This window comes from Lampetra fluviatilis, chromosome 16 (assembly GCF_964198595.1).
Source record: "Lampetra fluviatilis chromosome 16, kcLamFluv1.1, whole genome shotgun sequence".
Lineage (NCBI taxonomy): Eukaryota > Metazoa > Chordata > Hyperoartia > Petromyzontiformes > Petromyzontidae > Lampetra > Lampetra fluviatilis.
In genome coordinates this window covers 3,423,707-3,439,109 of record NC_136290.1, presented here as the reverse complement: position 1 = coordinate 3,439,109, position 15,403 = coordinate 3,423,707, and positions in this window count along the sequence as shown.

Here is a 15,403-nt window from a genome sequence, read left to right as displayed (position 1 = left end):
CAATTACCAAGGCCTGTATAACAGGTGAGGTAGTTGACATCTTAATTACCAAGGCCTGTATAACAGGTGAGGTAGGTAACATCATTTACCAAGGCCTGTATAACAGGTGAGGTAGTTGACATCTCAATTACCAAGGCCTGTATAACAGGTGAGGTAGTTAACATCTCAATTACCAAGACCTGTATAACAGGTGAGGTAGTTGACATCTCAATGACCAAGGCCTGTATAACAGGTGAGGTAGTCAACATCTCAATTACCAAGACCTGTATAACAGGTGAGGTAGTTGACATCTCAATTACCAAGGCCTGTAGAACAGGTGAGGTACTTAACATCTCAATTACCAAGACCTGTATAACAGGTGAGGTAGTCAACATCTCAATTACCAAGGCCTGTATAACAGGTGAGGTAGTTGACATCTTAATTACCAAGGCGTGTATAACAGGTGAGGTATTCAACATCTCAATTACCAAGGCCTGTATAACAGGTGAGGTAGGTAACATCTCAATTACCAAGGCCTGTATAACAGGTGAGGTAGTTGACATTTCAATTACCAAGGCCTGTATAACAGGTGAGGTAGTTGACATCTCAATTACCAAGGCCTGTATAACAGGTGAGGTAGTTGACATTTCAATTACCAAGGCCTGTATAACAGGTGAGGTAGTTGACATCTCAATTACCAAGGCCTGTATAACAGGTGAGGTAGTTGACATCTCAATTACCAATCCCTGTATAACAGGTGAGGTAGTTGACATCTCAATTACCAAGGCCTGTATATCAGGTGAGGTAGTTGACATCTCAATTACCAAGACCTGTATAACAGGTGAGGTAGTTAACATCTTAATTACCAAGGCGTGTATAACAGGTGAGGTAGTTGACATCTCAATTACCAAGGCCTGTATAACAGGTGAGGTAGTTGACATCTCAATTACCAAGGCCTGTATAACAGGTGAGGTAGTTGACATCTCAATTACCAAGGCCTGTATATCAGGTGAGGTAGTTGACATCTCAATTACCAAGGCCTGTATAACAGGTAAGGTAGTCAACATCTCAATTACCAAGGCCTGTATAACAGGTGAGGTAATTGACATCTCAATTACCAAGGCCTGTATAACAGGTGAGGTAGTTGACATCTCAATTACCAAGGCGTGGAAACAGATGAGGTAGTTGACATCTCAATTACCAAGGCCTGTATAACAGGTGAGGTAGTTAACATCTCAATTACCAAGACCTGTATAACAGGTGAGGTAGTCAACATCTAAATTACCAAGGCCTGTATAACAGGTGAGGTAGTTGACATCTCAATTACCAAGACCTGTATAACAGGTGAGGTAGTCAACATATCATTTACCAAGGCCTGTATAACAGGTGAGGTAGTTGACATCTCAATTACCAAGGCCTGTATAACAGGTGAGGTAGTTAACATCTCAATTACCAAGACCTGTATAACAGGTGAGGTAGTTGACATCTCAATGACCAAGGCCTGTATAACAGGTGAGGTAGTCAACATCTCAATTACCAATACCTGTATAACAGGTGAGGTAGTTGACATCTCAATTACCAAGGCCTGTAGAACAGGTGAGGTACTTAACATCTCAATTACCAAGACCTGTATAACAGGTGAGGTAGTCAACATCTCAATTACCAAGGCCTGTATAACAGGTGAGGTAGTTGACATCTTAATTACCAAGGCGTGTATAACAGGTGAGGTATTCAACATCTCAATTACCAAGGCCTGTATAACAGGTGAGGTAGGTAACATCTCAATTACCAAGGCCTGTATAACAGGTGAGGTAGTTGACATTTCAATTACCAAGGCCTGTATAACAGGTGAGGTAGTTGACATCTCAATTACCAAGGCCTGTATAACAGGTGAGGTAGTTGACATTTCAATTACCAAGGCCTGTATAACAGGTGAGGTAGTTGACATCTCAATTACCAAGGCCTGTATATCAGGTGAGGTAGTTGACATCTCAATTACCAAGACCTGTATAACAGGTGAGGTAGTTAACATCTTAATTACCAAGGCGTGTATAACAGGTGAGGTAGTTGACATCTCAATTACCAAGGCCTGTATAACAGGTGAGGTAGTTGACATCTCAATTACCAAGGCCTGTATAACAGGTGAGGTAGTTGACATCTCAATTACCAAGGCCTGTATATCAGGTGAGGTAGTTGACATCTCAATTACCAAGGCCTGTATAACAGGTAAGGTAGTCAACATCTCAATTACCAAGGCCTGTATAACAGGTGAGGTAATTGACATCTCAATTACCAAGGCCTGTATAACAGGTGAGGTAGTTGACATCTCAATTACCAAGGCGTGGAAACAGATGAGGTAGTTGACATCTCAATTACCAAGGCCTGTATAACAGGTGAGGTAGTTAACATCTCAATTACCAAGACCTGTATAACAGGTGAGGTAGTCAACATCTAAATTACCAAGGCCTGTATAACAGGTGAGGTAGTTGACATCTCAATTACCAAGACCTGTATAACAGGTGAGGTAGTCAACATCTCAATTTCCAAGACCGGTATAACAGGTGAGGTAGTTGACATCTCAATTACCAAGGCCTGTATAACAGTTGAGGTAGTTGACATCTCAATTACCAAGACCTGTATAACAGGTGAGGTAGTTAACATCTTAATTACCAAGGCCTGTATAACAGGTGAGGTAGTTGACATATCAATTACCAAGGCCTGTCTAACAGGTGAGGTAGTCAACATCTCAATTACCAAGGCCTGTATAACAGGTGAGGTAGTCAACATCTCAATTACCAAGGCGTGTATAACAGGTGAGGTAGTTGACATCTCAATTACCGAGGCCTGTCTAACAGGTGAGGTAGTCAACATCTCAATTACCAAGGCCTGTCTAACAGGTGAGGTGGTTAACATCTCAATTACCAAGGCGTGTATAACAGGTGAGGTAGTTGAAATCTCAATTACCAAGGCCTGTATAACAGGTGAGGTAGTTAACATCTCAATTACCAAGACCTGTATAACAGTGAGATAGTCAACATCTCAATTACCAAGGCCTGTATAACAGGTGAGGTAGTTGACATCTCAATTACCAAGACCTGTATAACAGGTGAGGTAGTCAACATCTCAATTACCAAGGCCTGTATAACAGGTGAGGTAGGTAACATCTCAATTACCAAGGCCTGTATAACAGGTGAGGTAGTTGACATTTCAATTACCAAGGCCTGTATAACAGGTGAGGTAGTTGACATCTCAATTACCAAGACCTGTATAACAGGTGAGGTAGTTGACATCTCAATTACCAAGGCCTGTATAACAGCTGAGGTAGTCGACATCTCAATTACCAAGACCTGTATAACAGGTGAGGTAGTTGACATCTCAATTACCAAGGCCTGTATATCAGGTGAGGTAGTTGACATTTCAATTACCAAGGCCTGTATAACAGGTAAGGTAGTCAACATCTCAATTACCAAGACCTGTATAACCGGTGAGGTAGTTGACATCTCAATTACCAAGGCCTGTATAACAGGTGAGGTAGTCAACATCTCAATTACCAAGACCTGTATAACAGGTGAGGTAGTCAACATCTCAATTACCAAGGCCTGTATAACAGGTAAGGTAGTTGACATCTCAATTACCAAGGCGTGGAAACAGGCGAGGTAGTTGACATCTCAATTACCAAGGCCTGTATAACAGGTGAGGTAGTTAACATCTCAATTACCAAGACCTGTATAACAGGTGAGGTAGTCAACATCTCAATTACCAAGGCCTGTATAACAGGTGAGGTAGTCAACATCTAAATTACCAAGGCCTGTATAACAGGTGAGGTAGTTGACATCTCAATTACCAAGACCTGTATAACAGGTGAGGTAGTCAACATCTCAATTTCCAAGACCGGTATAACAGGTGAGGTAGTTGACATCTCAATTACCAAGGCCTGTATAACAGTTGAGGTAGTTGACATCTCAATTACCAAGACCTGTATAACAGGTGAGGTAGTTAACATCTTAATTACCAAGGCCTGTATAACAGGTGAGGTAGTTGACATATCAATTACCAAGGCCTGTCTAACAGGTGAGGTAGTCAACATCTCAATTACCAAGGCCTGTATAACAGGTGAGGTAGTCAACATCTCAATTACCAAGGCGTGTATAACAGGTGAGGTAGTTGACATCTCAATTACCGAGGCCTGTCTAACAGGTGAGGTAGTCAACATCTCAATTACCAAGGCCTGTCTAACAGGTGAGGTGGTTAACATCTCAATTACCAAGGCGTGTATAACAGGTGAGGTAGTTGAAATCTCAATTACCAAGGCCTGTATAACAGGTGAGGTAGTTAACATCTCAATTACCAAGACCTGTATAACAGTGAGATAGTCAACATCTCAATTACCAAGGCCTGTATAACAGGTGAGGTAGTTGACATCTCAATTACCAAGACCTGTATAACAGGTGAGGTAGTCAACATCTCAATTACCAAGGCCTGTATAACAGGTGAGGTAGGTAACATCTCAATTACCAAGGCCTGTATAACAGGTGAGGTAGTTGACATTTCAATTACCAAGGCCTGTATAACAGGTGAGGTAGTTGACATCTCAATTACCAAGACCTGTATAACAGGTGAGGTAGTTGACATCTCAATTACCAAGGCCTGTATAACAGCTGAGGTAGTCGACATCTCAATTACCAAGACCTGTATAACATGTGAGGTAGTTGACATCTCAATTACCAAGGCCTGTATATCAGGTGAGGTAGTTGACATCTCAATTACCAAGGCCTGTATAACAGGTAAGGTAGTCAACATCTCAATTACCAAGGCCTGTATAACAGGTAAGGTAGTTGACATCTCAATTACCAAGGCGTGGAAACAGGCGAGGTAGTTGACATCTCAATTACCAAGGCCTGTATAACAGGTGAGGTAGTTAACATCTCAATTACCAAGACCTGTATAACAGGTGAGGTAGTCAACATCTCAATTACCAAGGCCTGTATAACAGGTGAGGTAGTTGACATCTCAATTACCAAGGCCTGTTTAACAGGTGAGGTAGTCAACATCTCAATTACCAAGGCCTGTATAACAGGTGAGGTAGTTGACATCTCAATTACCAAGGCCTGTATAACAGGTGAGGTAGTCAACATCTAAATTACCAAGGCCTGTATAACAGGTGAGGTAGTTGACATCTCAATTACCAAGACCTGTATAACAGGTGAGGTAGTTAACATCTTAATTACCAAGGTGTGTATAACAGGTGAGGTAGTCGACATCTCAATTACCAAGACCTGTATAACAGGTGAGGTAGTTGACATCTCAATTACCAAGCCCTGTATATCAGGTGAGGTAGTTGACATCTCAATTACCAAGGTGTGTATAACAGGTGAGGTAGTCGACATCTCAATTACCAAGACCTGTATAACAGGTGAGGTAGTTGACATCTCAATTACCAAGGCCTGTATAACAGGTAAGGTAGTCAACATCTCAATTACCAAGGCCTGTATAACAGGTGAGGTAGTTGACATCTCAATTACCAAGGCCTGTATAACAGGTAAGGTAGTCAACATCTCAATTACCAAGGCCTGTATAACAGGTGAGGTAGTCAACATCTCAATTACCAAGGCCTGTATAACAGGTGAGGTAGTCAACATCTCAATTACCAAGGCCTGTATAACAGGTGAGGTAGTTGACATCTCAATTACCAAGGCCTGTATAACAGGTAAGGTAGTCAACATCTCAATTACCAAGGCCTGTATAACAGGTGAGGTAGTCAACATCTCAATTACCAAGACCTGTATAACAGGTGAGGTAGTTGACATCTCAATTACCAAGGCGTGTATAACAGGTGAGGTAGTTGACATCTCAATTACCAAGGCCTGTATAACAGGTGAGGTAGTTAACATCTCAATTACCAAGACCTGTATAACAGGTGAGGTAGTCAACATCTCAATTACCAAGGCCTGTATAACAGGTGAGGTAGTTGACATCTCAATTACCAAGGCCTGTATAACAGGTGAGGTAGTCAACATCTCAATTACCAAGGCCTGTATAACAGGTGAGGTAGTTGATATCTCAATTACCAAGGCCTGTATAACAGGTGAGGTAGGTAACATCTAAATTACCAAGGCCTGTATAACAGGTGAGGTAGTTGACATCTCAATTATCAAGACCTGTATAACAGGTGAGGTAGTCAACATCTCAATTACCAAGGCATGTATAACAGGTGAGGTAGTTGACATCTCAATTACCAAGACCTGTATAACAGGTGAGGTAGTTGACATCTCAATTACCAAGGCGTGGACACCAATGAAGGTGCAGACGACCACCAGACTGGGTTTGGGCCGAGTGGGTCTAGGGCGGGTCCAATACTGCACGGTGTTGCGTCTGTGTTTTATTGATCGAACAGTTGGTTAATGTAGCCGCAAACTACAGTTATGCGCATTGAATAATCTGTGGCTGAAAGTCACCTGATAATAGTGAGTGGAGTTTGTATGATTAGGGGTTGACAGGTCTGGGTGTAGACACTGATAAGGGGTCTAACACCTAAATAGATAAAAACTTGTATTAGGGGAAGCCACCGTTGGCCAATTTGGACCCCCGTTTTTGTTTGTTTTTCCCCGTTTTTGTTTGTTTTTCCCCGTTGGCTCCAAGCGCTTGATCATAGCCCCCAGCTTTTAAGGGCGGTCCGTGAATCGCCGCTTCTCGCCCCTTCCGCCGGGATGCCCGAGAGCGTGAATGCAAACATTAAAACGTTTCCCCGTCTTGACCGGGCCGTCTTTGTTTCTTACGTTCTGTTGATTGCGTTGCCTTGAGCGGTCTGTTTGTCCCCGCGAGGCCATGCCGCCCAGACCCTCCTTGAAGAGACACACGGGGCCAAAGAAGATGCTGCTTATACACATGGACCCAGGGCTGGAAACCCAGGATCTCGGATGTCTCCGTCTTAACCATTGTGAATCCCCCGAGAGACACAGCCATTATGAATCCACTGAGAAAGAGAGACTGCCATTGTGAACCCTCTGAGAGACACACCCATTATGAATCCTCTGTGTGTGTCTGTGTGTGTCAGTTTGTGTGAGTTGTGGGGGATGGTGGTGTAGCGGTTATCGATACGCTGCGCTACGAACCCGGCGACCCGGGTTCAATTCCCGCTCACGGCTAATACCAGTCACGATTATCTGAACCGGTCCTGGACCTCCCCTAAGTCGACTCGGCCTCAAATGAGTACCTGGTGTGATGTGTGAACATCGTCACTGGGGAGACAAAGGCGGCCGGACGTGGTGTTGGCCGCACCCCCCCTCGTGTACCATCCCAGCCTTTATAGGTGCTGCTACTCGCTAACAGCACTTGCCCCTACAGTCTGTCAGGGTCGTTTGTCAGCCCATGAACCCATAATGAAGGGGGCCATTTTGGGTTCGATCGCATAACCCAAAAAATAACCTTGGATTGGTATAGTGAAAACCTACTTGTTTAACGAAGGGGCCGTCCATTAATGACGTCACGCACCTGTTGGGGGGGTGTCAGACATTTGTGACTGTGTGACAAGGGGGGGGGGGGGGTTGAGAAATTTGACGTCACATCAAAATGCGCAACTTTGATTAAATATAGACGACACGTTCTACTGAATTAAATAGACTTTTTAATGAATGTTTTCTCCTACGACATCAGAGTGCAGCGCCACATTAAATACGCACTGCAACACACTTTTTCTGGCATAAGGTATTCCAACGGTTTTAAGGTAATTTTGGGGTGCTGATTCCAAATCTGGCATCAGTTTTTGTCTATCACATCAGGTTTTTTGAGATATCAAATATTGCATTTTCAATAAAAAACTGCAGAAGAAAAATATTAAATAAATGTGGATATCTACATAAAATTATATTATAAACACACTATCCTAAAAATACAGCACCATATTTTAACCATAAAGCAATCACTGACTCGCAACAACTTGCAATCATAAGTGACGGAGTTAATTTCGGGTAAAATAAATGCAAATGGGGTATGCCGATAGCATAAAAATGAGATGTGATAGAGCAAATCTGAGATCAGATTTGGAATCAGCACCCTGAAATTAGTTTAGAACAGCTGCAAAAGTCCAGGCCAGAAAAATATGTTTTTTTTTGTTGTTGTTGACCAGTGCAACAGAAGACAGATCCCCCGTGTCGCCCCTGCAGACTCTAAGGGCAAGGGCCTCGATTGTTTGTGTTGCGATCGAAACGTCGTGACATTTTAATTATTTTTAAAATTATTTTATTGTTATTATTTTTTCTACCTACGTTACTTTACGGAAAGAACCATAGAATATGAATTCCTGCAGTCACGAAAGTTGTAAGTCAAAATATATTAAACTAGATTCGAAGCTTTCGTGACTGCAGGAATTACTCTTTAGTTATTTCGGTAAAGTCATTTCGAAAAAAAAGTTAATTAAATAATAATAGAACACGACGTTTCGATTGCATTATATTTCTAAGTTTGCTTTGTTTGTTTTCTCATTCATTCGTACCTGAGGATGGTTGCTTGTGTTGCAATCGAAACGTCGTATTCTATTATTATTTAATTTATTTTCTTTCTACATGACTTTACCGAAAGATTCAAAATATATTCCTTCAGTTACTAAAATCTTTTAAAGTCAAAATGAATGCTGGTAGTGATTACAGTGATGGGCCAGCTTCATGGTGATTATGGGACTCGAGTTGGTCGGGTGATGCGGATGGAGTGATGGAGATTGGTGATGTTCGTGGGGGTTGGAGAGGGTGATTGCAGGAAGGATGGGGGTCATGCTGATTGGGAGAGTGGCTGAGGTTTGATGGGGAAAGCAACTGCATACCTGTCAACCCCTTATCAGTGCCTACCTCATGACAAACAAATTCAGACCTTATTGGTCACCCCGTGCCCTTATAAATCTCAACGTTCATCCTACAAAGTCCCATCACGAGGGAGAAACAAACAAATTGATAAAAAGTATCTATTTTTTTTAATCTGTAAGAAATATGAAAACATTTGCCCGTATTAAAACGGCTTTACGCCTTATGGACCTGAAAACTCTATTTCCCCATACAAGAATACAGGTAAATCGTATGGATTGACAGGTATGCAACTGAGATGTGGAGGGGGTACACAGGGTGATGGGATTGGGTAGGGAATGGAGATGGACGGTGATGATGGAGTACTTTGGGGGACATCGTGATGCGAGTGGAGTTTTGAAGTCGCGTCCCGCTCCTCTTCACAAAATCCTCACGGGAGATCCGCAGGTTCCTGCTGAGGTCGGCCTCCCCGAGGTCAACCTCATCTTCATTGAGCACCGAGTGCGGTGTGTCAACATCCCCACTGGGTAGACAGGCAACCGGACCCATTGCTGCCCATCCACCTCGTGTGCCGTGCCGGCCATCATAGATGTTGCTCTGCAACATCTATGGTTGTTTAGTTACTGCAGCTACATACTATTAACATTCCTTCCCTTTATTAATGCTACCCCTATCCCCTCCCTTTGATGCTGCTAATCCTGCATAATGCACGGGCATAATATGACTTTGAAAATCCCCCGCCCACCTCCTACGCATTTCACAAGTAGTACTAATCACATACCTGCATTTCCCATAAATATGCTAAATTGCTCTTGATATGCAAATTCATTTGTCAAGGCGCCCTTCCCCCCTTCCAACCCAGCTTAAATATACGCTCCAAGCGTGGTGGTGTTTCATTATGCTTCCTCTTAGTATCTTTCACTCGACGGTCAATGGTATAGTGTATAGCAGATTGTATAATAATAAATAGTATAAAATTGTAATGTTTAATACAATGTATAAGGCAATATATAGTATCGTAATTGTATAGTGAATATACAACAGTGTGATTTACAGTAGGGTGGGTAGAATAATACATAGTGTAATATTACAATGTATAGTCGAAGGTTATAGGGTGGTGTATAGTAATACAGTATATAATTTAATGTTGGGTTTAGACAGTATATAATTTAATGTTGGGTTTAGACCCTTGTGATGTAAGGGAAAAAAGTTTAGCTGGAAGCATATTATATTTTTTGCGACGTAGAATTGTAATGTATTACTTACTGTTAGTAGCTCAGCTTATTGGAGAGTATATTTAGTATACTGATGATACTATGTAGTTTATACTTTAGTTTTTTACGTGGTTGTTTAGTTACTGTAGCTACATACTATTAACATTCCTTCCCTTTATTAATGCTACCCCTATCCCCTCCCTTTGATGCTGCTAATCCTGCATAATGCACGGGCATAATATGACTTTGAAATCCCCCGCCCACCTCCTACGCATTTCACAAGTAGTACTAATCCCATATCTGCATTTCCCATAAATATGCTAAATTCCTCTTGATATGCAAATTCTTTTGTCAAGGCGCTCTTCCCCCTTCAACCCAGCTTAAATATACGCTCCAAGCCTGGGGTGTTTCATTCAGACGCTGTCTTCCCGACAGACCTGTTCTTCACCTGAGGACGGCTGCTTGCGTTGTGGCCGCAACGTCGTGAGAATTTTTTTATTATGTTTTACTTTTATTATTTTATTATTTCCATTCTACGTGACTTTGCCGAAAGAACCAAGAAGATGAATCCCTGCAGTCACGAAAGCTTTAAATCGAAAAGCCTCATAATAATCACGATCATACTTGACACCACTCGCTTTTGGCCGTCTAATGCGTATTGTCTCCGTGGCACAATAGCGCGTTTAGTCCAGCAGGGGCTGCTCCGGCAGTGTTGTTGACGCACGTGTTGGCTTTACGTGCTATGAAGAAGAGCAATTGACCAGATGTCGCGTATTAAAAAATAAATACTTTTAAGACCACTGTTTGTTGTTTACGAATTTTCACTGAGTTGTCATTGCACTGCAGCACGTGACTTGTTTTTTTGTATCGAGGTCAAGAGTCATAACATAGGCAATGTGCAATTCCAAAGACACCCATGGGTGATTATGGTGGGTGTTTCAGATTGCCATCAAACACCCGACCTGTGTCACGCACTGGATTATATATTTTTTTAAATTCTGAGATAAAATTCATACGTCGTACAAAGTTCACATTTAATACCATAGCCAGCTGGATTAATACGGTCAAAATAAGTTATCTTCCGATTCTATTCTTTGAGAACTACTCAAATTAATGCTGCGAAAACACACCGGCTTATGTAGACCGATTCATAATCTGTGCCATAACTCACACATGTCTCCCTTTTTGCCTCTCCAGAGGCTGGCCTCACTCCTTGCCTTGGCCTCGCCCCTCCAACAGTTGGCCCTGTTCAGCTCCATCAACCACATGAACCACAGATTTTTCTTTAAGCTAGTTTAGAGGCTATCTGCCATAGGTTATCAGTTTCTAGTTAAAATCAGCTGGACCGTAAAATGAAAATTACAGGAAACCCTCGACTTACGAACACCCGACGTATGAGCACCCGCCTTAGGAACACCTGCACTGAAGACTCGGCCTAAAATGAGTACCAGTAAACATCGCCATTTGGGAGACAAAGGCGGTCCGCTGTGGTGCTGGCCACCCACCCTCTTGTGTGCCGTGTCGGCCTTCATATTTGCTCGCTAACTGCACTCGCCCCAACAGTCTGTTAAAGCTATGTGAGGGATCTTAGTCTGTGTGCATGTGAATGTGCCTTAACAGCTGTGACGATTATCCCCGAGCACCTAGGTCTACTTAGTCTGAAATGCCTACCTGGTGCGGTGTGTAAACAACGCCACTGTGGAGAAAAAGGTCGCCGGGCGTGGTGCTGGCCACCCACCTCGTGTGCCATTCGGTCCTTCAGATGTGCTGCTCGCTAACAGCACTTGCCCCACCAGTCTGCTAAGGCTATAGGGGGATCTTTGTCTTTTTTTGTGTGTACGTGAAAGTTGGGTCGGGAGCAGTAGTGTAGTTGTGAGCGCTTTGTTGTAATGAAGACGTTAGCGCGCTGCTCGACGAACCCAGCGACCCGAGTTTGATTCTCGCTCAAGGCCAACACCAGTGAGGATTATCTTAATGCGTCCTGGGCCTCCCCTAGGTCGACTCAGCCTGAAATGAGTACCTGGTGTGGTGTGTAAACATCGCTACTGGGGAGACAAAGGTGGCCGGGCATGGTACCCACCCCCTCGTGTGCCGTGCCGGCCTTCATAGGTGCTCACTAACAGCACTTGCCCCGACAGTCTACCAAGGCTACACGGGGGATCTTTGTTTTTTCTCTTGTATGTCGTTAGAACAGATTCCCTTCGTAAATCGAGGACTGCCCAAATCCTCGCCGAAGTTTCGCGGATTCCTGCTGATATTGATAGCAATACCGCAATTACATGTAACCAGCCCGAACTGGACATCTGTAAAGAAGAGATTCATAGCTCATCGGATCCCTCCAGCCTAAATGAAGATTATGGTTCTGATGTTAGGGAATTTATAGTAATGGTGCAATTAAATTTCGATTTAAAGCTTTCCTGACTACAGGGATTCATATTCTTGGCTCTTTCGGTAACGTCACGTAGAAAGGAAATAATAAAATAATAAAAATAAAACTATAAAATTCTCACGACGTTTCTATCACAACACAGGCAATCATCGCCAGGTCTGAAAACCACAGCAAGAAGATTTGAAAAAGTGGCGTTTTTTTCTTAACGTCAGCACCACGGACAGCAACTAGCGGTCGTTCAGACGGACGAGTCCATCTATGCTCGGAACGGAGGAGGGGGGAGAGAAGGAGAATGGAATGCGGTCTGAAAGTCACCGTTAGCGTGAACACAATCAATTAAGACCCGAAATGGTTAATCACATCCAATGATTGCTAAGCCAGAAGAGATTCTTTCATGAGGCTATCCACATATACAAACACAAAGACAATTTCAACCGAGAAGATGGTTTCTGGCTGAGCAATCGCTGTCCTAGGTTGTTAAAGTTAAGAAAAAACGCCACTTTTTTCAAAAAGTCAGACCCCCTTCAAATATGACGTCACTAGGCTCTGCCCCCCCCCAACCATATTTACATTTTGAAACTAAAACATGCTTCAAATCACTTTAAACTATTGTCATTGTAGTGCGTATTTTACGTGGTGCTGCACTTATAGGAGAAACATTTATTTAAAAGGAGGCATTAGAAAGCTGAAATTTAGCATACAATTCATTTACAAATATTCAACGCCTAAATAAAACTGCAGATGTTCAGAATATTATATTGAAATTTTCTTATGATTATACATTTTTTTAGGTAATTATAACTATAAAAAATAGTTGAAATTTTGTAGTAGAAAGAAGCAAAATGGAGAGTACAATTATAACAATCACATATTCATTCCACAGAATGAAAAGTCCTGGTAGAATCATTAGAATCAAAATGTTTATTAACAATAATTCAAATTTTTTATTAATTTATGTTTCTCCATTTTCCCATGGAGAAGCAAAATGCTCCTTCATGGAATAAATAAAAAGGTGACCTTAGTAAATATAAATAATCGAATAGTTATTAATGAAAATTAATCAAAATTTGTGTTGTTATAACAATTCTATTCAATTAAGTTTATTTAAAGTTGCGCATTTTGATGTGACGTCACATTTATCAAAACCCCCTCCCCCCCTCGTCACACATCGTCACAAATGTCTGACCCCCCTCCCTCCCCCTAGGTGCGAGACGTCATTTATGGACGGTCCCAAAATAGCTTCATAGTTCATCGTATTCCTCCAATATAAATAAAGATTCTAATTTCACTTGACTTGAGTGTGAATGCAAGTTGACAGAAGCCCGTGACTGTTGGCGCGACGGCTGCAAAGCATCTGTGACCCCAAATTACACTCCGTCTGCCTTTGCAGACAAGTGGTCATTGACCACATTCCGACCGCGACACGTTACAACCTGTCGCCCGACAACGACCTGCCGGAGAAGGAGGAGAGCAGCCTGTTCTGCTGGGGCCTTTTTTGTGGGAAGGGGTCACGTCGGTCAGCGGCAGATAAAGCCCTCCTCAAGGCGCAGAGAAAGCTCGCCAAGACCCAGATGAGGGCGCGCCAGGTCCTGGAGGAGCTGTGGCGGGACGCCGCCGCGGTCGATGCCGCCAAGGAGCGGAAGGAGGAGGAGAAGGAGAGCATGGAAGGAGATGTCAAGAAGGCGCTCGGCAGATGGAGGCGCACGATGGACTTGTCTGGCAAGGGTAGGAGACCAGGTGAGGAGATTGAGCTCAGCTCGCGATGAGAGACTCGCCCAGTCTAAGGTGTTGCTAAACACGTGATGTTGATTCTAAATGTGGAGGGAAAAACCGGAGGACCGTGAGAAAATATACGTGACCACAGGGAGAGAGACATGCAAATTCCCAATATACAACAGGCATCAGGGTCGGGATAAAGGTAAGACATGTTGAAGCAGTGCCTTTAATGCGGACAGAGGCTCTCGTCCAAACGGTTTTGAAAGTCGTTCTGCGATGCCACCTTCTCGGGCGCTGCGAGTGTGCGTGAGTCACGAGGGGGGTGGTCCTTTTGTCGCAGGAACAACCGCCCGGCGAGAGATTGACCGGGATGCGCTGATCGAGCTCGTGGATGAGGCGATGAGCTTCCACCCCGTCCACACTGCGGACGCACTGCTCCTCGAGGGAAGCAGCAACAGTGTGCACACGAGCCACGCCAGCATCAGCATCGACATGTACGTCGGCTGTGGTAGCAGCTTCTGCAAAAGCAACAGCAGCAGCGGCAGCAGCAGTGGCGCCAGCAGCGGGGGCAGCAGTGGCTACCTGCCACAGTCTGAGTCCGAGATGTTAACAGACTCCACGCCCATCGATACAGATGATGATGGCCTCCTCAAGGACGACCCTTGTGCCCCTCCACCTCTCGAAATGGTGAATATAACTCTGTATCTCGCCAATTACACATATGCATGTTTATGTTTTTTTATTTCAAGGCCACAGTATCGTTGATGAGTGTGAGTTAATGTTTCTTCTCGAGAGGCAAACTATCACCGGGACGTCGTGACGAATGGCACTTGGGCAAGTGGCCCGTGTCCATATGTTCACCGCGTGCTGATTTCCTATTCTCCCTACTGCAGGAACTCGTGAACCCGGACACCACGGTTGTGGATGCAAGTGGTATGCTGTACCTTGACCGGGGCACTTCCAGCAAGCCACGGCTAGCTGATTGGAAGTTTGGCCATGAATCGGTAGGGAGTTACTTGCATATGCAAACACATACAGAACTGTAAAAAAGACAAAGATCGCCTACAGAGCCTAAAAGACTTTTGGAGCAAGTGCTGTTAGCAAGCATCTATGAAGGTCGTCATTGTGGCACACAAGGGGGTAGGTGGCCAACACTACGCCCGGCCGCCTTTGTCTTCCCAATGACAATGTTGACACACTTCACAAAGTACTCATTTGAGGCTCAGTCGACTTCGGGAAGCCCCAGGACCCATTCAGATAATCGTCACTGGTATTGTCCATAAGCGGCCATAGAAGTCGGGCCACCGGGTTAG